Here is a 24,229-nt window from a genome sequence, read left to right on the forward strand (position 1 = left end):
TCCCTGGGTCAGAAAAGATCCCCTGGAGAAGAGAATGGCATCCACTTTAGTGGATTCTTACCTGGAGAATCCCATGGACAGAGGAGCTTGGCAGGCTACAGTCCATGGGGTTGCAAAGAGTCAGACTGGACTACTAACACCTTCACTTTCTTTCTTTTGTTCCCAAAGTACCTGTGAGTGGAATTTTTATAAACCAAAGCCTATTTTCTCTGCTGACATTCATTATTTTTAAAGAAACTCTCTATTATTTCTGATTAATTTTTAATTAACAGCAGGGACTACCATTTGGGCTTTAGAGATTTTGTGGACTTCTTGTCCCTAAGCCATGCTGACAAGTGGTAAATGACAGATAAACATTCAGAAGTATTGGGAAAGTTTAGAGCACTGAAGACGATTTCCTTTGAAAAGAGAAGACTTTGTTAATGTAAATATTTGTGGGTTGTTTTTTTTTTTAAGATCTTCAACATTTGAGTTTTATTGGACTAGCTTAACGTATGGGTCTCCTCAAATAAGCTTTTATCAAAGTGGGGTACAAAGCAACAACAAAAGAAAAAGCAGCAAATTCTTTCATGCTTACGGTAACCCACTCTGCTTTTGAAGGTATTTGATCCCATCCCCCAGGCTTTAAGAAATGGAAAAAGTATTTTTCACCATAGTAGCAGCCAGAATGGAGAAGGCAATGGCACCCCACTCCAGTACTCTTGCCTGGAAAGTCCCGTGGACGGAGGAGCCTGGTAGGCTGCAGTCCATGGGGTCGCTGGGAGTCAGACACAACTGAGCCACTTCACTTTCACTTTTCACTTTCATGCATTGGAGAAGGAAATGGCAACCCATTCCAGTGTTCTTGCCTGGAGAATCCCAGGGATGGGGGAGCCTGGTGGGCTGCCATCTATGGGGTCACACAGAGTCGGACAGGACTGAAGTGACTTAGCAGCAGCCAGAATCCAGAACTTAAGTGCCAGTAAGTACACCAATAGATTAGATGGATTACACAGAAGGGAACATTTTTTTCATTATAAGAATAAGCAACACCCCTCCCTCAGTTATATATGTTTTTCCTTCTTTAAGCCAGTAAATTTTTATCTTGATTCTTTCACCTGCCTTTTAGAAAGAACACTTGCCCAGGTCTGAGGAAGTGAGAAAGAGATCCATTAATGAAAGAAACACAAAGCAGAGAGAGTAGCAACGTATTTCAGTGGTTAAGTCACTTGCTTAGAAGAGGTTGGTCAGAATCCTATGTTTGAGTGTTAGTTTTAATATAAACTTAACTGTGTCACCTTGATTAAATCAGTTTATCTCTGAGAGCTGTGGTTTCCTCATCTGTATATCAAGGGAGGCATTTCTATAGTGTGGGATGGCTTATGTGATCTATATGCAAGCGTCTCCCTGTTGGACAGGAGCCCAGTTTAAGACTTGTGGTCTTCAGGGTTTACCTTCTTGAAGACATTCAACACGCACAGGAATTGCAAGATGGGGCACTCATCTGAGCAAAGTTCACCAAGGAAAACAGGAAAGGAATAGTGTAGGAGAGTTTTTGGCTCAATGTGTATTCCTGGATGGATCAGCCATTACCCTGCCTGGAATTAACAGAGATTTGATGATGATTGGGTAGGTCTTGGCCCTTCAACCAGTCTGTAAAATTGCATAGAAATCATTCTAAAGACAGCAATACCAGGTACAAAATATTCACTTTTAATATAATTAAATCCAGAAAATGTGACTGACCCATCATTGGGTGCTCAGCCTCCCATGAGAACGTCCTTTGGTGACAGAAGGTTGATCCGAGCTGACATAGCAATAATCCCAGAGACAGAGCAGCTGGTTTTGAAACTCAGCTTCCTCAGTCACAGCATATCCATTTCTACCACATGCTTTTATGAACCAGCCTGTACTGACACAGATGCCAAAATAAATAAATAAATAAATCTTATTTTTGCAGTACTTTTCATGTCCTAAGAAAGCATTCCTGAGTAGAGGAGCCAACACTGAACCAAACTCTGAACAAACGTCTGAAGCAACTTAGCAGCAGCAGCAGCAGGCCTATGCTCACCTTCCTCCTTTGTCTCACCTCCTCATCTTGGTCCCTGATGAGTTCAGATCAGATCTTTCCAGATCTCTCTTCTTCATTTATTTTATTCTTCCAGTTTTTAACCAGTTTCCTGAACTTAATAACTACCGGCTTCTTTGCAATATCTCCCTCTCCACAAATCACAAAATCCCTTTCATTCATTCTGCACGTGTAGCCTAGTTTCACATACGCTTATTAAAAAGAAGAGGGAAAAGCTTTCTGGATAAATCCTGCCTTCTTTCTCTTCTCCCTTCCTATCTTTTCCTCATCACTACCACTCCTCTGAAAAAGCAGCCTGCATTCTGTTCAGCCTTTCTGTTCAGTCTCTCCTCACTCCTGTCCAATTGCTCTTTGACCACAAATTCTCTAACACTGTTACATTATTCTATCAAAGGTCCCAAATAACAGCCAAGCTGCCAGAACTGATGACTTCTACTTTGTTCTCGAAGCACCTAACTGACAGGTAGCTTCTGATTACACTGACCATTCATGCCATCCTTCTCATTACTCTTTCCCCTTTTGCTTCAGTGACACCTCACCCTTCTGCCCGCCTGCTGAACACCCCAGACTATGCCATAACCAGTTCTGTCTCCTTTCTTATTCCTCAGCTGCCCCTCAAAAGTTCAGGTATTCTGGGGCGCCATTTTTTGGCCAGTTTCTTTCTTTACACTCATACCTTCAAATCATTATTTATTAAATAATGTCTTACTACCAGGGCTCCTAAATCTGCATCTGCCTAAACTCTCCTCTCCTCTGAGGCCATACTTTTTGCTTTGAAATGGAGAGATTCCTCAAGATCTACCCCTAAGTGAACCGCAAGTGCCTCATATTCAGACAAACTCCTTATCTCTGTCCTTAAATTTCTGATCTTCTCATATTGCCCATATTGGTATAACATCACCATCTGCTCAGATTCCCAAGCAAGAAAATCCTGTGACTCACATGCCTTCTCTCTCCCTGCTATGCAGGTGCTCTTCCAGTCCTGTTGACCACCCCTCACAAATACCTCTGGAGCCTTATTATCTCATCTTACTCCTGCAGCTATGAGGTTCAAAGTCACTTGCACAGCCTACAGCATAAGGCTACTCTGTCCCAGGTCCAGCATTCCACCAGTCTGCTTCCAGACCTGTCTTGCTCAAAGTCCCTTGCAGAAGAACTTCTAAGAACCATAAGCCTCTGACACAGAAATCAAAGCTCATATCTCCCACCACACACAGTGTAGCCCACACTTTCAGGCAGGAAGATTTGCCATTTCCCAAGCGCTGCCATTCCCAGATATCATATTGCTTATTTAGAATGTGATGGCTGGTTCATTGGATAATGCCTGGCACATAGAGAGACCAAAAAATAGGTACAGGTAAATGTATAAATGAACAAGTGAGCAAATATATTTTCACTGCTCTTGTATAGATGCTGTCCTTCTACCTAAAATTCCACTTGGTAGAATCCTGCTTGTCCTCCAGGAGCTGGATCAAATGTTTACTCCCCTCCTCCACTGTAGAGTAGAGCCTTTCCAGAACTCTATCAGTGCTTCCAAACCATAATCTTGTGCTTGTAGTAGCAACAGCATATTTATCAGATTGTATTCAGAATTTACAGGTTTCTTCCACATCCCTGAATTACTATTTAAGAGCAAAGCCAGAGTGTAACTTAACTTTGTATTAAGTACAACACCAAGTCCTGTTGTTTTTAATCTCCTGATTATACTTCTGACCTGTCTACCCATCTCCTTCTCCAGCTACCATTGTCTTTCCCTGGAAAACTGCACCAGGCTTCTTCTTGTGCTGCCCCATCTATCTTCTACATGACAACCAGAGTGATATTTTCTAAATTTATACCTAATCATGTGTATACCTGTACACATACACACACACACTACATACTTTACTGCTGCTCTGAACATAAAAAAGAAATTAACATGAAAGCAACCTAGATGTCCATCGACTGATGAATGGATAAAGAAGTTGTGGTACACATACCCAAAGGAATGTTACTCATCCCTAAAAAGGAACGCATTTGACTCCGTTCTAATGAGGCGGATGAACTGAGAGCCTATTATACAGAGTGAAATAACTCAGAGAAAGAAAAACAAGTATCATATACTAACGCATATACATGGAATCTAGAAAGATGGTACTGACGAACCTACCTGCAGGGCAGCAATGGAGACACAGACAGAGAGAAGAGACTTGTGGGCACAGTGGGGGAAGAAGAGGGGGCACGAACTGAGAAAGCAGCATGGAAGCATATACATTACCATATGCAAAATTAGGTAGCCAGTGGGAATTTGCCATATGACACAGGGAGCTCAAATTCAGTGTTCTGTGACAATCTAGAGGGGTGGGAGGTGGGAGGGAGGTTCAAGGTGGGACATATGTATAACTATGGCTGATTCATGTTGCGATATGGCAGAAACCAACACAATAATGTAATTATCCTCCAATTAAAACTAAATAAATTTAAATGAAAAAGAGAGAGAGAGAAGCAACTAGAATAGACCTCTCACATTTCTCCTTTGCTCTGCTAATCCCTTTTTCAGTTCAGTTCGGTGTACCATGCTACACTGCCCATCATGGGCCTTGCCTGGCATGTGCTCTTCCTTCTGACAAGAACTTCTCTCTACTCTGTCCTCTTCATTTAGTCACTTCCTTCTTCTGCTTCAGATTCCCAAACCAGTGTCACTTGCCTAGGAAGGCCTTCCCTGACCTCCTCGACCAGGACAAACCCTCCCCACTAATGTAAAACACCCTCCTATCCCCACTGGTCTCTATGTGGCGACCGTCACCTTAGCACTCTTGTGCTTTTTTATGCCATAGTTTAGTTAATCTCTGACTCCCCTAAGCTCCATGAGCACAAGGGCAGGACTGCTCTCACCCACTACTGGATCCACAGCGTCTCAGACAGTCAGATACCTGCAGTAAATGTCTGATAAATGCATGAATAAAAATGACAAACAAATATAATTAGTTGGAGAGGGAAACTACCTAGATACAAAAAAAAAAAAAAAAAACTGATGGAATGACAGGAACGATAGGATAAATAACAGGAATATTTATCACAGGAATGATAATAATAAAAAACATAGGAGTTGATAGACATGTAAACACTGGCTGAGACTCTACTATGATCTAGGCATTTGTATAGCTATAGTTTAAAATATGACCCAGGACACAAAGGCACAAGATAATATGTGCAAAATAAGCGATATAAACATTGTATTTGCTTGGGCTCTTTCTGTTGTGTGAGGCCAAAGAAAATAAACCTCAAACTAGCTTAAGGAAAAGAAGGGAGTTTAATGGCTCATTTAACTTGACATTCGGCAAGAAGGAATGACTTTAGAAACAGCTCTATTCAGGTTCAATGTCCTTAGGACTCAGCTTCTCCCCCTCTCTCTGGTCTCCCTTCACTATGGTCATTCCAGCCCTGAGCCCCACCCTTGGTGAGAAAAAAGCAGCAGCAGTCCTGCCTTCAGACACTGTCTCAGGTTCTATTCAGGGTGAAAGCACTGCCCTTTTTCCTGCTCAATCCCACAAAAGTCTTAAGATTTAAGTCTGACTTGTTTAAATCACACAACCATCCCTGGACCAACCACAGCAGCTAAGAGAATGTGATGTTCAAATTGGCTGTGACTTGAGAAATGGGCTCCATTCCTAGAGCTGAAAATATCTACCCCAGCCACAGGGATTTGAAAGTGAGGAAGGAGATTCACAAACAAAACTGAGTCTATTGTCGGAAAAAAAAAAAAAAATAAGTGAAGACTAGATCCTAGTAGTTGAGCAAACCATGAGTGTCAAAAAAGAAAATTAGTCTTCTTCTCATCGTAAAGAGAGAAGGCTCTGTAGCCTTGGTGGTTGGGGATTTGCTAAGTTTGATTTGTCCCCCTTCCACCTCCTAGAATAAATGAAAGAATCCAGTAACTCTGCCCCAATCTATGCTAATCCATTTGCTCATTAATCCAGTTTAACCCACCCCTTCTGCTGCTTCTATAAGAAGTCAAGAGGGAACCAAGTCTTTTGGCAGAAGTGGAGCAGGAGCTTCTCCGTTAGAAGTGAACTGATCACTGTCACACCTTGGCTTTTTTCATCAGCATCACTATCTCAAACCTCCTGACTCTTCACTGCTTTGGGACTGGCTGGGGGAAAAGGAAATCATTAAACTCTCTGCAGTGTGAAGTGGCTTTGCAAAGTGCACTGTAAACTGTTTACATTGTTTTTAATTACTTTGGAACCATATGTCAGCTTGGTATAAAGTGTGAAGATTACACTAAATGAGGGTGGGGGGAGGAGGTGACAATGTGGTGATTTATGGTAACCAGAAAATTTGAGTATGGAAATGAGTGCAATTTAAAAACACATCTATGTGGTATTATAACACTGGAGGGGGAAGAAAAGCCAGTGTATAACAAAATATCTTTGAAAATAGGAGCATGATGAATATGTAAATGAGACCAATCAACATCAGCTGAGATATGGTATATGCAGATGAGACGGCAATGAGCCAAAATGTGAAATAGCTCCCAAACCATAAATATGAACCATATAAAATTCGTTTGAAATATTCATCATAACATAAGGACAAAAAATATAATCAAGTGATTTATTTGCATATAAAAATGAGAACACTCGTCTGACACTCCAGCCTCCACTCCCAGATCACTGGGGGAAGAAAAGTTAACAGAGGGAGTTTTAGAGGGAGAGATTTATTGAATGAAAACTGTTGCAAGCACACTAAAAAAGCTGAAGATCCTCCCAATTCTATATTCCTCAGCCTCACTCAGCACAGATAAAGAGAAAGGGGAAAAGCCAGTTAACTAAAATACTAATGGTGCTGGGGCTAGAAAATGTGGGTTCCAGCCTGCTTACCTCCCTAAGCACTTCCTTGTTAGATAACTTAGGCCTCTGCTTACTCTGATCTGTGATTCTGAGAGTTAATGAGCAAAGAAGCTTTGAGTCCCACTTACTGAAATAAAGCAAGAAGGAAAGACTGATGATTCTACAAGCTCCTGGTAAGAAACTGGTGGCCAGTGTTGGAATAGCTGGACCTCTGAATAGAAAGAGGGAATCTGAATCCCCGTGGGGGGTGGGTGGGGGGGAAAGTGGTCATGAGGTTCAGGTTGTACTGCACTTTACAAACCCCTGGGGAAATTTTAAAGTAATCTAGAAACTTAACTGTCACTTACAGGGACTTTTTATGCTATTTTTCTAGGGTAGGGCCAAGCACTGATCATTTTTTAAAACTCCCTTGATGATTTTAATATACATCCACAGTTGAAACCCACTGAGATGGATGATATTTAAGTCTGAATCCAACTTGTAGAAAGAGTATTCATCACAAATGTATAGTGTGTCTATGTGGTGTGGCTTATGGAGCATCAACAAAGGGGACATGGCAGGAGATAAGATCAGAGAAGAACCTGGGGTAAGGTCATGGAGAAACTTGTAGGCCATGAGGACAAGTTTGAGTATCACAGTGAGTGTGATGGAAATTACATGGGTTATTTTGAGCAACCAAATAAAACTATCTGACTTAGATTTGTCAAAATCCATTTATGTTCACAGGTTTTGATTTACTAATATTTTGTTAAGAATTTTTGTGTCTATATTTGTAGAGATGTTAGTCTGTATATTTATTTTCTTATAATTGCTTTTTTCGGCTTTGTTTTAGTGATGCTACAGAATGAGTTGGGAAATGATCCCTCATCCTCTATATCTTGAAAGAGTTGATTACAATAAGGAAAAGAATAATTTTTTTTTCCACAAATGGTGGTGAAGCAACTTGGTATTCATATAGGAAAAAAAAAATACAACTCAACCCTTACCTCATGTCATACACAAAATTTATCTCTAAACAGATCATAGACTTAAATGTAAAAGCTAAAACTTCAAAACTTTTGGCTTCATCAAAATAAAATCTCTGCTCTTCAAAAGTACAGCTATCAGGAAAATGAAAAGCCAAGCCACAGGCAGGGACTAAAATATTTCCAAAACACGCTCTGAAAAAGGACTTGTAAAAAGAAGATATAAAGAACTCTTAAAAGGGAAAAACAAGTAGATGAACAATCTAATTAAAAATGGGCCAAAGATGAACAACAGAAATGAACAATAAGCACAGGAAATGATGTTCAACATCAATGGTCAATACAGATATGCAATGTAAAACCTTAAATACCACTGCATACTCACTAGAACAGCTAGAATTAAAGACTGATAGAGCAGGCACGGGTGAAGCCGTGGAATGAATGGAATGATCCAATGTATCTGGTAATACTGCACAATAGTACAGCCCCTTTGGGAAACAGTTTGACAGCTTCTTATAAACTATTTATCCAAAAGAAGTGAAAACATATGTCCACACAAAGCCTTGGTGAAGAATATTCAAAACAGATTTACTCGTAATAGCCCAAAACTAAAAACAATTCAAATATTCATCATCAAGTTACTGGATAAACAAATTGTGTTCTATTCACACAACACAGTATGAATAATAAATAAAAAGGAATAAACTACTAACGCAATGACATGGCTGGGTCTCAGGCATTATACTAAGGCAAAGAAGCAAACATAAGAGAATATACCATACATCAAATAACTTTATTTATTAAAAAAAACTTGAAGAAATAATATACCCAGTCTATGGTGACAGGAAGCAAGCACATCAGTACTTGCTGGGGTAAAGGGTGATGGTGGGGATTGTCTGGGAAGGGGCACCAAAGAAACTTCTAGGCTGGTGAACATGTTCTATATCTTGACTAAGGTGGCTGTTACAAAATACATGAATTTGCAAAAACTCCTCAAACAGCTGAAATGAGCACATAGAATTATTTAAGTTACACTTCAATAAAGTTGATTTTCTAAAGCCAAGAATTTCCCAGCACCTATTTGGGGCCAGGTGTTTCAAACACCACAACTCAGTGAATCTGCACTTTACAAACAGGGAAACTGACATTCAGAAAAGGTAAGCAATCAACCAGCCTCAGAGTTCTTTTGTGGTAAAGCTAGAATTTGAACCCAAGGTAATCTGGCCCTTTCTGCTGCACAAGGCTTGCTTTTTGTTGGTGTCTACCTTTTCCCAGAATCATTCTACCTTACTAAAGTAACAAGTGACAAAGGGGAGGATTAAGGCTGTAAAAGCTTCCTGTGATGTCCTTTAAAATTAGAAGAGAGGATTTCTACTGCAAGAGAGACACAAGAGTACCTAAGCACTTGAAATTTCCATAAACCAGAACCTAGAGTCACTTTCTACTGGGACAGTTATAGAGGAGAAGAAACCTCTTCTTGGAGCATTTTCTTCACCTTCAGGTTTCCACATGCCAACTCATTTCTGGGCAAAGATCTGCTGAGATTGGCTTTAGTTCACCGTTCTGCAAACCCAGCGGCCTGTTAAGTCACAAATTAACTTAGTCAGCAGTTGGGAAATCTAAGAGCTGGGCCAATTAAGTTGTCATTATTGACCTGGGTCAAACATGAGTTAGTGTCAAAAAGGTGAAAGTCCTTATCTCATTTCCTGTTCTCCATAAATATTCTGAAAATAAGTATTTTTGTTGTATTTACTGCTTCAACCAAGAACACAAGAAGCTGTTTTCTTGTCACTTTCGGGGTTGGTGTGGTTTTAGTGTTTCCATTAAGCCTTCTTATTTTCAACTGTTTCTAGGTGGGGCCTCAAAATAGACTCTACAGTATCTAATAGCTGCCCAGATCAGAAAGAGGATAATTTATTACCTTTGTATTTATAAGTTTGGCTTTGTTTTGTCTTTTTACTAGTTTGTTTTCACTTTGATTTCTTTCTGTGTGTTCAGGGTGGGGAGGAGTCTTATAAAGGAAACAAGAGTTCCTGAGATCTAGTCATTTTTTGGATGCCCTTTATATTCATTATAACCATCCACATCTCAGTCCTTTTTGCTTTATCCATGAAGGTAGTGTAGGGTTTCCTTTGCTGGAAGGGATTCCAAAGAAGGGAATACTGAAAGAGCATATTCATAGATGAGAGCCCTGTTGTCTTAACTGGTTCAGGCTTCTGTGATATTGAATACAATACTGCACTAGGTGACTTAAACAACAAATATTTAAATCTCACAGTTCTGTGAGTCCAAGATTAGATACCAGACTGGTCAGGTTCTGGTGTGAACCTACCCCTGCTTTTGCTCTATATCACCACATGGTTGAGAGCGAGCTCTGGTCTCTTTATCCCCTGCTGTGGATACCAATCCCATCACGAGAGGTCCACCCCTATGACCTTATCCAATCATCTCCCAAAGTCCTCATCTCCAAATTCCACCCACCCATATGTTTAGGGGATTGGGACCTAAATATACGAATTTGGGGTGGTGGGGAGAGAGACACAACCAATCCACAGCACCCACTGTGAAGTAGCAAGCTTTGGTACTAAAGAAGCATGCTGGAGATGCTCGCTAGCTTGGGAAAGCACAGACACACCCTCATTCACATGTTCAGTCTCTAGAATCCCCCCAGTCTCTTGGCTACTGGATGCTCTAAGGCATCCATGGTCCTGCTGACCTCTGCTCAGTGCCTTTAATTCCGCAGCTAAAACTTACAGGTGGCAAGACTTGACAAGGTTACTCAAGCCAGGCTTTTGTGGCTTGCCATCACATACCAATCTTCTTCCATTTTCTAATCAACAGCCAGGCAACATCATCTTCTCTATCTTTTAAGACTTCTGCTTCAGCCCTGCTTGCCCTTCTGACCTTTCTTGACAAGACAAGCTGTGGGAAAAACCTTTGAACATATTATGTTTGTTAGGGCTCACAGATACACCAGAAAATGAACTGGCCTTTTTGTTCTCTCTGCTAGTAACTCAGTGTTTGTGTCTACTCAGAGAAGACACAATTAAGGCAGCATAATACTCGAGTTAAAAATAGCCTCCTGGCTCTGCCCTACAGACTCTTGCTAGGTTTTCTTTTTTTAATAGAGTGGTATTAAACTTAAAAAGATGCAATCTAAATACAAGCTCCAGTCGATGCACAAACTATTTATTTTTATTTCCTCATTTAGCCCATGCCCATCACAACCACATCCATCTGGGCTGTTTATGACTTAATAAAATGCTTTAAACAGTAAAACACTCAAATAGGATATGGACCTACTTGCCTGCCCATCCCCCAACAACAACAACGAAAACTTACCTGAATCTTATACTTCATAAACTTCCTCTGTGTTACTCAGATCCACTCTGGCTAGCTTACACAGAAACGGAATGATCAGACATGGGTTTTATAATTCAGACCATTCCAGGGGTTAAACAGGCAGAGGAAACGGGGAAGAGTGAAGGATACACGCCAGAAGAGCCTAAATGAACAAAGGGGAAGTTAACCACCCCAATGGGCCTGAGATTCCGAGCCTAGGCATAGAGATAGCAATTGTTGATGCCCAATGTTTTATAAACATATAATTTGCACTTGGATATGAGCGTGCTTTGAAAAGTTAAAAGTGCATACAAATGCAAGGGATGGACTATTAAAAGAGCACATGTGCTCTGCTTCCCATCCGTGGCATCTCAGCTCAACTACATACGGATTACAGATTTTGCCTTTCTCTTTTCTCATATTCCTCTCCAAAACACGTAGCCCAGGACTGGGCATGCTGGAAACATAATGTCAGGCCAAGTTTGTGAATTTGTTATCTCTGCCTCATGGATCCCTTGCCAGCCTTTCAGAACCTCTTCCCCAAATCAGGCTCTCAACATTTCCTTTTAAATCGTGTTCTTTGTTATTCTTTCCCAGGGATGATAACATCTGAATAATGTAATGGCATTGAAATTCTAAGGAGTTGCTGAATGAGATCCTCCAAGACAACGTGCCTTTTTAAAAAAGACATGAAGTAGGTAATGCCAGCACCAAAGGACTGAATTGCTAATGGTGGGATTTTAGTCAATGTGGCACGTGTGCTTAAGGAGATTTGCTTTAATACCTGAAAAATCATATCTAGCATTACCTGTTTGGACTGCAAAGTCCACGTGTACCTGGACAGAAACTTGAGGAAACTGTTTCCTGTAATCAGAGATATCAATGCCTTCAAGGGTCTATCTCCCAAGGATGGGCCCCCTCACTGTCTGACAGACCACGTGGACAACTCAGACTGGTGTGTGTTTGGCTTGCTTTTCCTTTACTGAATGTTAAAAATTGGGGTTCCAGTCTTCACGTCTTTGTTTACAATGTACCCCCTTATGTGCTAAGTCACTTCTGTCATGTCTGACTCTTCATGACCCTATGGACTGCAGCCTTCCAGGTTTCTCTGTCTGTGGGATTCTTCAGACAAGAATACTGGAGTGGGTTGCCATGCCCTCCTTCAGGGCAACTTCTCAACCCAGGAACTGAACCTGCAGCTCCTGCGCCTCCTCCATTGCAGGTGGATTCTTTACCACTGAGCCACCAGGAAACCTCATACCCCCTTATACTTTCCCTTATATATCCTTCCCTGCATTTCTTCATATAACTTCTCACTCCAATCAGGTAAGACACTTAAGATGTGACTTTTCTTTTAGTAAAGCAGATGATCACTTTGGGGGAGAAAGGATGGTTGCTTACTACAGCACCAAGACCCATAACCCCACCCCCCACAAAAAAATCTTGCAAAAAGGGTAAGTTCTAAACTAACTTCAAGGAAATGAGGCCAAATCAAAAATTACTGGTTGGAGTTTTTTAAGAAGAGGAGATTTATAGATTTCAGTCAAGTCCTCAAGATAAGTGCAGCCAGATGGATGACACCAGCTAATCCATCAAGTGATTGATCAGTGTTCACTGAGTAAATGATTATGGCTTCCATCACTCCCTGAGCACCTGTGAGGATGAGGCTTGTAGAGCTAATATACTTCTTCAAGCCAGGGCCGCCGCCTCTGACTGCTGTATGTGCTGCTGCGTTTGCTCTGTTCTATTTGTGAGCTACTCAGAGAGAGACCAGGTAAACTCAGAGAAGCATTATCTACCCATCAGTCAAGAATTCCACCAATGCTTCTCGAGTCACAAAATATATTAATTAGATGAGGAATGATTTGATGAGGCTTATGTGCCAACCACTGCTAGGTGTTCTGAGCAATAAGATGAAGATACCAAGTCTCTGCTCTCAAGGAGTTCTCAAGGGGAACAGCAACCATTGGCTGTCATTTGCTGAGTGATTATTTTGGCAGAAACTGAGATAAGCCACTTTACATGCATTATCGTACTTAATTATCATAACCTCATCGTCCAAGTTTTATAGTGAAGAGACTGAAGTCAAATGGGGTTATGTGACTTGCTCAATGTCACACTCTAAAGGAGTGGTAGGGGCAGGACTGGAAACCAGGCTTTCTGACTCCAGTGCCCACACAGTAATCTATTATTCTGTAATATCTATGAATGCAAAGAAAGTAGTCCAGGGAATAAATGATACAGGAGGGTGCTAATCTTGCTGTAGGAGTCACTTGCTTCCTACCTCATACCTATCAGCTCATTTAATCTCACACACCCACCTTTCAGAGTCAGCTGGGGCAAGAATTTGAGCCCATTGCATGGGTGAGAAAATGGAAGTCAGAGAAGTTTGGTGACTGGTTAGGGATCAACATCTATGAAGTGATGGAGGTGGGCTTCTCAGATGCCACAGGCAGTGCATTTTTCCATATAATGCTTTGCTTTCTGCAATGCTGTCTCTCATTTACTAAAGAGAAATTACATCTTGAGATTTTTACAGTCATATCAATACAGGATAATAAAAGATTGTCCAAGTCAGAAGAAACAAGTAGCCCTTGTATTTCTGCCAAGTACATAAACTTCATATTCAAGTACTCAGCACTTCTCATAGTTTCTACTCAGTCTTGAGCACTTAGCAGTGGGGGAAGAAAAAGATGTCCTAGGAGTAGATGGATGTCTGATCCAAGAAATGACAATCCAAGCCAGCCTTTTCCATGCCAAAGAGGAAACGCTGCAATAGGTTGTGTCCATTAGTAAAAACTGGTCCACACTATTGCATCAAAACATCAGTTATTAACCAAAATTTCCTAAGTCAGCTGTATTTATTGGCCTTTCTTCTTCCTGTTTTTGCCTACTCCCCTTTTGCCTCTCCTTGGAATTAACATTCTAGTAACACATAGATTCAACTACAACTTCTTAGTCAACATATAGAATTTCATCTCTGCAAGGGAGGATTTTTTCTTTTAGTTACATGCATGAGCATCTTATGAGTTTCTACTAAGTGTCTCCTATATCGGGGTATCTCAAATCTCAATGTGCATTCAAATCTCCTGGGGAAATAACTAACACACAGAGTCTCACTAAGGAGATCTGGGTGGGACCTGGGATTCTGCAGTGCTAACCAGCTTCCAGGTGACGCCAACACTGCTGGTCCACGGTCCAGAAAGAACAATATGATCTAAAAAATACTAGTCCTGGGTAAGGAGCTGTATGGTGGACGATTCGAGAGAAATGGCCCACAGCCCCTGTTCAAGTGTGGCGAACAGGTTCCATAAAGTACATATGAGACAAAGAAAAGTGCAGACCAAGTGCGTAAACATGTGCTTGCTTGTTTTAACCAAATGATAGATCAAAGGGAAAGATTTTCTTATTCTCTTTGTCATTGTCAGATCACATTTATAGTAAAAATAGTCCTCCTTTTTTCTCAGTAAAACTAGTCACTTAGATAAGCGCTTCCCACATGGCTCAGTAGTAAAGAATCCACTTGCCAAGCAGGAGACTTGGGTTCAATCCCTGGTTGGGAAGATCCCCTGGAGAAGAGATGACATGGACAAAGGAGACTGGTCTCAAGTTAGCAGCTAAAGAGCAGCAGCATTCACTTAGGAAAACACTGTCTCAGCCTCTGAAAGCCCCTCTATTGGTGCTCTGGAAACAAAACTGGGCACTGAAAATTGCCATTCACTTACAACTATTTCAGGAGCAAACCCATTATATGGCTCATCTGGGCAAATTCAGCCTCAGCAGTCTTTCTTGTGACAGGATATCTGTATCTCAGGCAAAAAGTAGGAGACTGAATATAGGTGATTCTGTCCCTGCAGTCTGAAGTAGACAAAGGTCAAGGAGGAAGTGCAGGTCAAGGCAGCACATGTTTCATCCAGATCAAATGCATCGAGAGTCGTAGTGAGATGGGTTGAGGAAAGAGAGATGCAGGGAGGTGGTGCGAATGCTGGAAAGAAACAAAGAGACCTTCTTTGTTCCTTACCCTTCCAGCCAGCTGTGCTAAGTCACTTCAATTGTGTCCAACTCTTTTTGACCCTATGGACTGTAGCCCGCCAGGCTCCTCTATCCATGGGAATTCTCCAGGCAAGAATACTGGAGTGGGTTGCCATGCCCTCCTCCAGGGGATCTTTCCAACCCAGTGATTGAACCCATGTCTCTTATGTCTCCTGAATTGGCAGCCTGGTTCTTTACCACTAGCACGACCTAGGAAACCCTCCCAGCCAAGACCCAGAAAAATTTCAGGCACAATCAATGAAGCTCATAGGAAACCTAGAGCAGAATGAAAGGGATGCTGATCTGCATGAGCTCCAAGGGAGGATTGCTGCAGAGCTAATCACTGGACTGAGAGTGCTATTTAATGCCCTTCCTCCACAAGCCATTCATCAAGTTTATAGTAGCAACAAGAGTTCATTACCATGTTCCTGCTTTGCACATTCTTGAACAAGGTTATGCCTCCAATTTTAAGTGTGGTGTATAAAAGGAATGAGGAAAGGTGGGAGGGTGAGGTTTCTGAAGGGAAAGGTAATAAACAGAATAGGTGATCCTCACCAACTGGAAATGTGAATCTCCCTACCTGCTTATGACTTTGTGCAATCAGAGAGAACACTTCACAAGCTGAGATTCGTTCTTAGAAGTTCCTAAGCTCCTCTTATCAACCTATCTATCCATTCATCTCTCAGTCAGTTTTATGAATTAGAAGCTGAAAGAGAAGATAGGATTTGGTTCTAGGTTCCAAGAAAGTTGTGATGTAGTTAGAGAAATAAGAGGAATTCACGTGAAACAGAGGTTACAAAACAGAACAGAAGCAACCTCCATGTTGCTGTCCAAATCTTGGGTGCTGAAGGCAGTTCGAAGAAGTGGCATTTAGATCCATTTCTTGGTAGTGAAGAGAACCCAGAAAAAGTTTTGTGAAGACTGTTGGGATTCCATAATCAAAGGGGAAAGTGCAAAGTGTTCAGTGTGGCAGATATTAATGAAACAAATTCCAAGTCATAATGGGGATCTGAGGTCTCCCTAAGGAGATCAGCAGGCTCCCACAGTCCTTACCTTTTGATCACATTATGAACAATGGACTCCCACTGAGCTTGGAAAGTTTGAACAGGAGTAGAAGGAAAGAAGCTCCATGCACTGGGAAACTGTATCTGAATTCACCAGAACATTGACTCTTTTAATGCCCCACCTGTGATTCTGTAGTCAGGATGCTGGAAGCTTGTTCATCAATATCCAGACAGTGTAATGGTTGGTGGACAATGTTGTTTAGTTGGTCAGTTGTGCCTGACTCTTTTTGTGACACCCATGGATTGCAGGCCTGCCAGGCTCCTCTGCTTAAGGGATTTCCCAGGCAAGAGTACTGGAGCGGGTAGCCATTTCCTTCTCCAGGGGATCTTTCCGACCGGGGGATCAAACCAACATCTCCTGCATTGTAAGTGGCTTCTTTACCACTGAGACACCACAGAAACCCTTCAGTGTACAACAGACAGACTCAAATTATATCTGAAACTTTTTAGTCTCATCGATTTGACAGAACTGTTGCCAGTCAGCTCTCCATATAGAGTTGTCTCTTAGGCTATAGCTAAAATTCCTCAGTGCTCTCTAAACTTGGGCAGCAAGGAGGTCAGAAAGAGCAATATTCTGCTCCTGCCCAAACACAAGAGTTTTCCTGATCTCTTCTGGAGAAAGCCAACTGAATGCTCACTACTCCCAAGCCTAGTTTTCTCCAATACATAAATAAGAGAAGGTCTTGGTGTACTTTTTAAAATGCTCTAAGATCTGCTACATTCTGCTTTCTTTTTCCATAAACTGTTGTCAGCATCAAAACAAAAAGCAGGCTCTGCTGATCAGTGAGTTCAGGGGTGACATAATGCTATACAGCTAGTCCCTACCTCTTGGCAATCCTCTATGTGAACAATGCAAATGGTAGGATTTGACTGAACTAAATAAGCCACTTCCTTCCCCATTAACTCTGTCTTTTTAGTCCAAACCTACTCCTGTGCTTACTCCAGGAGTTTAGGGTTGAACACTCCTAGAAATACATTTGGTTCTTTAGAACTTAATATGCCACATTTAGAGCTTTTATTTAAAAAAAGAAATTGCTGTTTCAACATTCACTAATGTATGACTTAAAAGCAAAACCATATCTTTGAAAAACTTCAGAAGATGCTTCAACAAACACATATGTGGGTTCTGTAGCCATCTGATATAGAGGATAAAATTTTTCAGCTCTTTATCAAGAGCACTGATGAATTTTGACAACCATCCTTGGTCACATTGCCAGAGCCTCCCCTGCACACTTACCACACTGCTCTGACCACCCTATGTTCAGGTTCGGTGTTTCTCTGCTCCTGTTCTATCATACCTTCTTTGGCATTCAAAATCTCTTCACTCCCATGTCAACATCTAATCTGTCCTGATTCTCACTCCAAACAATTCTTAAACACAAAAATAGATGTTCACCTTTAAGCCATAGCTTAAATGCCCCAGAACCAAGTCACTGGGCAAACTCTGGGAAGGTAAAGTTTCAAAAGCATCAGCTCTAGATTTTATAGTATAAAATAGGATTTAGAAGAATGTGCACTTGCCTTGACTATATCTCTGGAAACATTTCCAAAATGAACTGCTATGTATATGGAGGAAGATAGTGAAGGTGCTGTAAGTCATGAGCATTGCATCACTTCTTGCTCTTAACTTCTCAAAGGTAAATAAATGTTTGATGATGAGACAGGAAGAAGCTTCCTATTGAGCTGAGAGAATTTATTCCCTTCCCTTCAGGCAAGCATATCAAGGGGGTAGTTTCAAGGAAACAATCCATTTCCTTCTCTAAAACTCCTCAGACCAGTGAAAATGTAAAAGTGTAAATGTAAATGTCTGACTCTTTGAGACACTATGGACTGTAGGCTGTCAGGCTCCTCTGTCCATGGAGTTCTCCAGGCAAGAATACTGGAGTAGGTAGCCACTCTCTTTTCCAGAGGATTTTCCCGACCCAGAGATTGAACTCAGGTCTCCCATATTGCAGACAGATTCTTTACCATCTGAGCCACCAAGAAGACCAGATTCCCTTTCAATTCTAGACTATTCCATTGCATTGTTTCCCAGCAACCCCTATTTTGAGTCTTCTTTAGAATAATCTAGGAATATTTGTTAAAATAAAATCTGCTAGGGCCATAAATTGAAGATAACATGAGGACAGAAATAATTCTTCATGCAGCTTGGATATCTTATAAGAGATATGCACATTTCTGGAAAGGAGACAGGATCTCAGTTCTGCCCATTCTAATTGCAATTTCCATTTTCTAGTACAGCTCAGGATTTCTGCATGACAGGAAGAGCTCCCTGACATGTCACCCTCAGAAGCTGGACTAAGCAAAAAGGCGTGCTGTCTCTTTTCAGAAAGAGCAGAGGCGTGCTCACTGTAGCATGTAAACATTTTATACTGAGTGAATTCCATTTCTATCTATACTCATCACAAATGAGCACCACCAAAATGTTCAAATACATATTCACAATGTGCCTCTCAAATGCACTGGATGAAAAAAATCAGAGCTAAGCATGAGGCACAGATCCATTTCATTTAATTAGAGTTTCAGAGAAGCCTAAAGAAAAAGGTCTGTATCTCCCTAAGTGTTCTCTTTCTCTATGAGTATAGCTATCTTGCATTGTCAGGTCGTTTGAATTGAAAATGACTCCAAACGCAAAGCCTTTAAACCCTGAATGTTTGACTCGGGTAATATTATCACAGACAGACAATAAAAGAAACCATCTCGCCCATTCCTATTCCAGATTTTGTACCAGTGTCCACTTTCCCTTTATAGGAAATCAGAGAGAGAGAGACTATTTCCTCTGGATCAATGCCAGAGCCCCGAATTACTGTCATATTAGAAAATCCTGCATTGCACTCAGAACATGCCCTGAGTATGCCCACTCCTAATTTTCATTCTCTCCTGTTTTATTTTCAAGTCCCTTTAATAACCTCGCCCCACCCCAACCATCCAACATAGCTACCTCTTGCCTCCAAGGACCTTCCGTACCGACCAAGTCAGGCTCCTCATGGCCCCATCTCCATGCTGCTCCTCTCCTTGTCTTCTCATCTCTATTCATGCTGTTCCCCTACCTTCAGGGTTACTATGCTTCCTTCCATATGCATAACCATTTAGCATGTATTCCTCCCTTCCACATGTATTTGCTGAGCACCTGCTATGTGCTGGACACTAGAGAGACAACACTGACTAAGGCAAGACCGCTGCCAGCATGGATTTTAGATTTTTTGAGCAAGAGACAGAAAATGGACAATAAACCATTTTTAAAAAGATCGAGTAACACATAGAGATGCTAACCTCTGAGTAGTGGGGGGTGCAGGAAAATTAGAGCAGGGGAAGGAAATCAATCCTGAATATTTATTGCAAGGACTGATGCTAAAGTGGAAGTTCCAATATTTTGGCCACCTGATGCAAAGAGATGACTCATTGGAAAAGACCCTGATACTGGGAAAGATTGAGGGCAGGAGGAGAAGGGGATGACAGAGGATGAGATGGTTGGATGGCATCACTGACTCAATGAACATGAGTTTGAGCAAGTTCCAGGAGATGGTGAAGGACAGGGAACCTGGTGTGCTGCAGTCCATGGAGTCACAAAGAGTTGGACACAACTGAGTGACTGATCAACAGCAATAAAGCAGGATCAGGAGTGCCTCCCTTAAGACTTACCCCCTGGTCTCTATCTTGTGAGTGGCTCACAAGATACTCAAATTCCACATTGATTTTCCACGCCATAGTATGTTTGTGGCCACCTCTGTAGTACTTCTGTGACATTATTCCTATAATGAACCTAACAGCCACTGAACAGGAAATAAAAGTAGGCAATAACATATTTTTTCAAGTAGCTCCCAAACCACAACATGGGTAGTGCTTGCTTACATACTGCCTGCCTGCCTCTAGCAACCCATAGGTTGTGGAACCAGGAATTCTGTCCCTGATGGCAGTGGTTTTGGTTTTTACAATTAAGATAGGATTTTTTTTTTATGATTATAAAAGTAATACATGCTATAGAAAAAAACACTGCAGAAAGAATGATAAATCCACATAATTTTATAATAATATATCTACAGTTAATATTTTAGTGAGAAGAAGCCTTTCACATTTTTTTCTCTGGTGACACACATTTTTTTTTAATTAAAATGTGACACTATGAATGTTCTTTTCTAACTTTTTTCATGGAATTGTATGTTGACAGTATGTTTTAGAGGAAAATGATGGATGTTAAAGTGTTAAAAGACAAGGGTAAAAATCCCTAATTCAGGAAAATCAGAACTCATTTATGACTATGATCAATGGAAGAGCTCAGCTTGGAAAAAGTAGGAGCTACAGGGAACATGTCAGCACTAGTTTGATTAAAAAGCTGTGCAGAATGCAGGAAAAAATACTGAAGAGTCATATATGCAAGAACAGTCCTTTTTATGTTAATCATTTTGGAAAGATGAGAAAACAGACCGTGTGTGTGTGTGTGTGTGTGTGTGTTGCCCTGTGCCCTCCTCCATGAAAGCTGAGGTTGGAAAGCACTGTAGATAGAAATCTCCCTAAAAGGGATATGTTATCTCTATAACATGGTGGTGAGTGGATGGTGAATATCATTAGATGGAAATCAATGTAAAAGACATCAGGTCTCCAGGAAACAAGCCTGGCAACATAAGAAAAAAGGACTCTGGACTCCCTCAAAAATTGACCAGAAAACAAGGATGTAAAATGGCCCCTAGAAGCACCTGCAGCCTGGTTTCTCAGAGATAAAGAATCAGTTGGCTGCAGCAACATGTACAATTGTATTTTCTACACCAGAGTACCAAGGGAAAATTACCATTCTGAGCTTATGGCTTTGTTAACACTTTGCTTTAGATTTACAATTAGGATATGTACAGGGCTTCCTGGAACTAGATTTGTCAGCTATACAATGACCTTTGGCATCCAGCACATGTGCACATATATTCCGTGCCATGCTAAGTCATTTTAGTTGTGTCCAACTCTTTGCGACCTTATGGACCGTACCCCATCAGGCTCCTCTGTCCATGGGATTCTCCAGGCAAGAAGACGAGTAGGTTGCTGTGCCCTCCTCCAGAGGATCTCGTGACCCAGGAATCGAACCCACGTCTACTGTGGCTCCTGCATGGTAGGCAGATTCTTTACCGTTGAGCCACCAGGGAAGCCCCATGCACTGTGTACACATCCAATAATAAAACCTTTCCTGTTAGTGCTTGAAATGTCACCCTAACAATTTCTTTGGTCTCTTCTTTTTCCTCTCTACTATTCTAGAAGTTATATGTTCTATTTTACAGACAACTTATCATTTTTAAAACATATTTATCAAACCCCCAAATTAATTAGCATCACTTTGTTTGACCTGAATAACACAGCATTGGAGTGCTTTAATTCTGGTTTCCCCCTTGCAATTCTCCACATCATTTCTATACAGCACTTTAGTTCTGTCTTGTTTTCAAATAGCCCCAAATTAGTGCCACTTTTAATTGAATACTTGATCAATATTACTATCATTTTGCCATGGATTTTGCTCTTAAACTCCACTTGTTTCTTCTGGCTCAATTTTCTTCTTGTTGATAAAAACTATTCTTCATAATATAATTGTTCTTTATAATTTTATCCACTGTTTGTTTTTTCCACAACAAGCCTGTACTGCTTTAATCATAAAAATGTCCTATTTCAATTGTGAAAAACAAAATCAAATTGTCCATGTATGAGTATTAAGCTCTCTTCAGTCTTAGTATATCTGAAAATGTCACCTATGCTCCCTCTTGACCCGTAATAGTAGTTTACATAAAGTTATAAACCTGAGTTGACCAGAATTTTTACTCTCGGCAAGTAACTCTATTATCTTCCAGTATCTATTGTTGCTTGTGTGAAGGCTGCTGTTTGTCTAATTTTTGGTACTCTATCTTTCCTCTCTGATAGGTTTTAAGATTTTCTTTTCCTTTGTCTATACTTTCACTAGTAAGTATAGATTTGTTTTTATTTTTATGCTTGTGGCTTAGTGGTTTCCTCAAACTAAGGCAGTCTTTCTTCAACTATAGAAAAGTTTTTATTAGTATTTCTACCTTCTTCTCTCCTGGATCTGCTATTAGCTCTGTATTGGAACTTCTTTTGCTGTTGTATTGTAAGTGATTTGCCGTATCTACTTTCTAATTCATTTATTTTGTTTTTATTATATCTAGTCCATTATGAAATCCAATAATGTTTTTGATTCCGTTTTTTCTTATATCAGTATTTCTCATTAATTCTTTTCACACATCTATCCTTTTTCACACTGTCCTCTTTTATCTTGTGATTTCTACACCTTCCTTTATCTCTTTGAACATTTAAAAATAATTAGTTTTAAATCTCTTTCAGTCTTATTCTAATCCTCAGTCAAGGAGGTATAACTATTTTCTCTCATGTGGTATTTCTTTTTATGATTTGTAACATATACTCTCCGCCCACCCACCTTGGGAAGGATGAAGTACGGTCAGTTCAAGTTTCATGCTCTAGGATAGAACTATCTTAACAGTTTCTCATTTGCTCCTGTTGAGCAGTCTTGTTTTCTCCAGTTTGGGATAATTTTTAAGTATTTTTTTTTCGCTTGAAGTCACTGTAAATTTTCATTCAATGTAATTTTGTGCCACTGATTTAGTATTATAAATACTTGCAGTTGACTATTTCTACTCAGGCTGCTTCCTTGAGCTTTTCCATAGTCACTAGGTAGAATTCTAGAGTCCCCCACTTCACTAATCTACAGTCTTTCTGACTCTTGATTTTACGCAGGTAGGTTCTTTCTGACTCCTCTCAGACAAAGACAAATCTGCAATTTGGGCTCATCTTCCCAGTGGGTTTTGAAACTCCAAGACCAGCCATTAACCTAATTAGAATTTTTCCTTTGTTCTTTGGCTTCACCATTCTGACCGGGTTGAGGATGGTATTGCTTACATAGTTTCTTAATTGGCTGTTTGACCTTTACCCAGTATTTCTATGTGTCTGTACATAGAGAGGCCCTCAGCCCAGACTTCCATTAGCAGCCGGGACTCCCAACATCACCGTTTCATGCTTTGTGGTAATAAATCACCTTCCTCTGGCTCTCCTCCGAAGATAGGAAGATGTCAGAAGGAGGGAACCAACATCTTAGTGGAAAATACAGTTTAGATTACCTTCTGCCTTGACAACTTAGGGCTGCCTGATGGTGCTGAGCATCTTGAGGAAGAAGGAGAAGTTGTAGATACAGGATGCTGAGGACATCAAAGGCAACTTTTCTCTCTCTCTCTCATACACCCACACACCCACACACCCACACACACACACACACAGTTGTGAGGTCAAAACCTGCATATAAACAATATCCAAACATGAAAGAATGTATTTAGCAACAGAAACTGAACACGCTAAATCTTATCATTCACATGTGAGAACAGCTGAGAATCTAAAACAAATAAAACATCTGAAAACTGTGGAATGAGAAGTTGGAGTTGCAATAATAGATCTAAGAATGATACTTGAGTGAGTCCAGTCACAGACTGGGCAATTCATGTTACCATAGCAACTCCTAGCTGGTTATCATTATGCCTACATTAGTTATATACTTTGCCTTTCAAAAATATAGATAACTTTTCAAAGCTCTTTCCTACCTATCTTTGATTTAGCCATTCAGCACATGTTGTTAAGCTGATTCTCACATTATACTAGAAAAGTGATGAAATAGGTATTATCATCTTCACATAAATCACAGGAATACACATACCCTATTTTAAGTTAGTAGTCAACAGGCCAATAGCTAGTTAGTAGAAAAGTAGGTCAAGAACAATCACTGACTTCTAGCCCTTACCCTGTCTAGCACAGGGCATTAAATTGACTTTACCAGTTTACATAAGGGCACCACTTAAAAGAAGTTGACCCAGAGATTGGACAGAAGCATTTTTGGCAAATCGTCGCTCCCCTTCTAATCATGACTTTCAAGTTGCT

General features: G+C 40.6%; 1 protein-coding gene across 4 annotated transcripts in view; it reads left to right on the forward strand.

Annotated features, from left to right (window-relative positions):
* The window catches only part of FSHR (follicle stimulating hormone receptor), a 196,572-nt gene that overhangs the window by 77,263 nt on the left and 95,080 nt on the right, over positions 1 to 24,229 (forward strand). The gene's annotated exons all lie outside the window — the stretch shown is intronic.

The sequence above is a fragment of the Bos mutus genome, chromosome 11 (genome assembly GCF_027580195.1).
Source record: "Bos mutus isolate GX-2022 chromosome 11, NWIPB_WYAK_1.1, whole genome shotgun sequence".
Lineage (NCBI taxonomy): Eukaryota > Metazoa > Chordata > Mammalia > Artiodactyla > Bovidae > Bos > Bos mutus.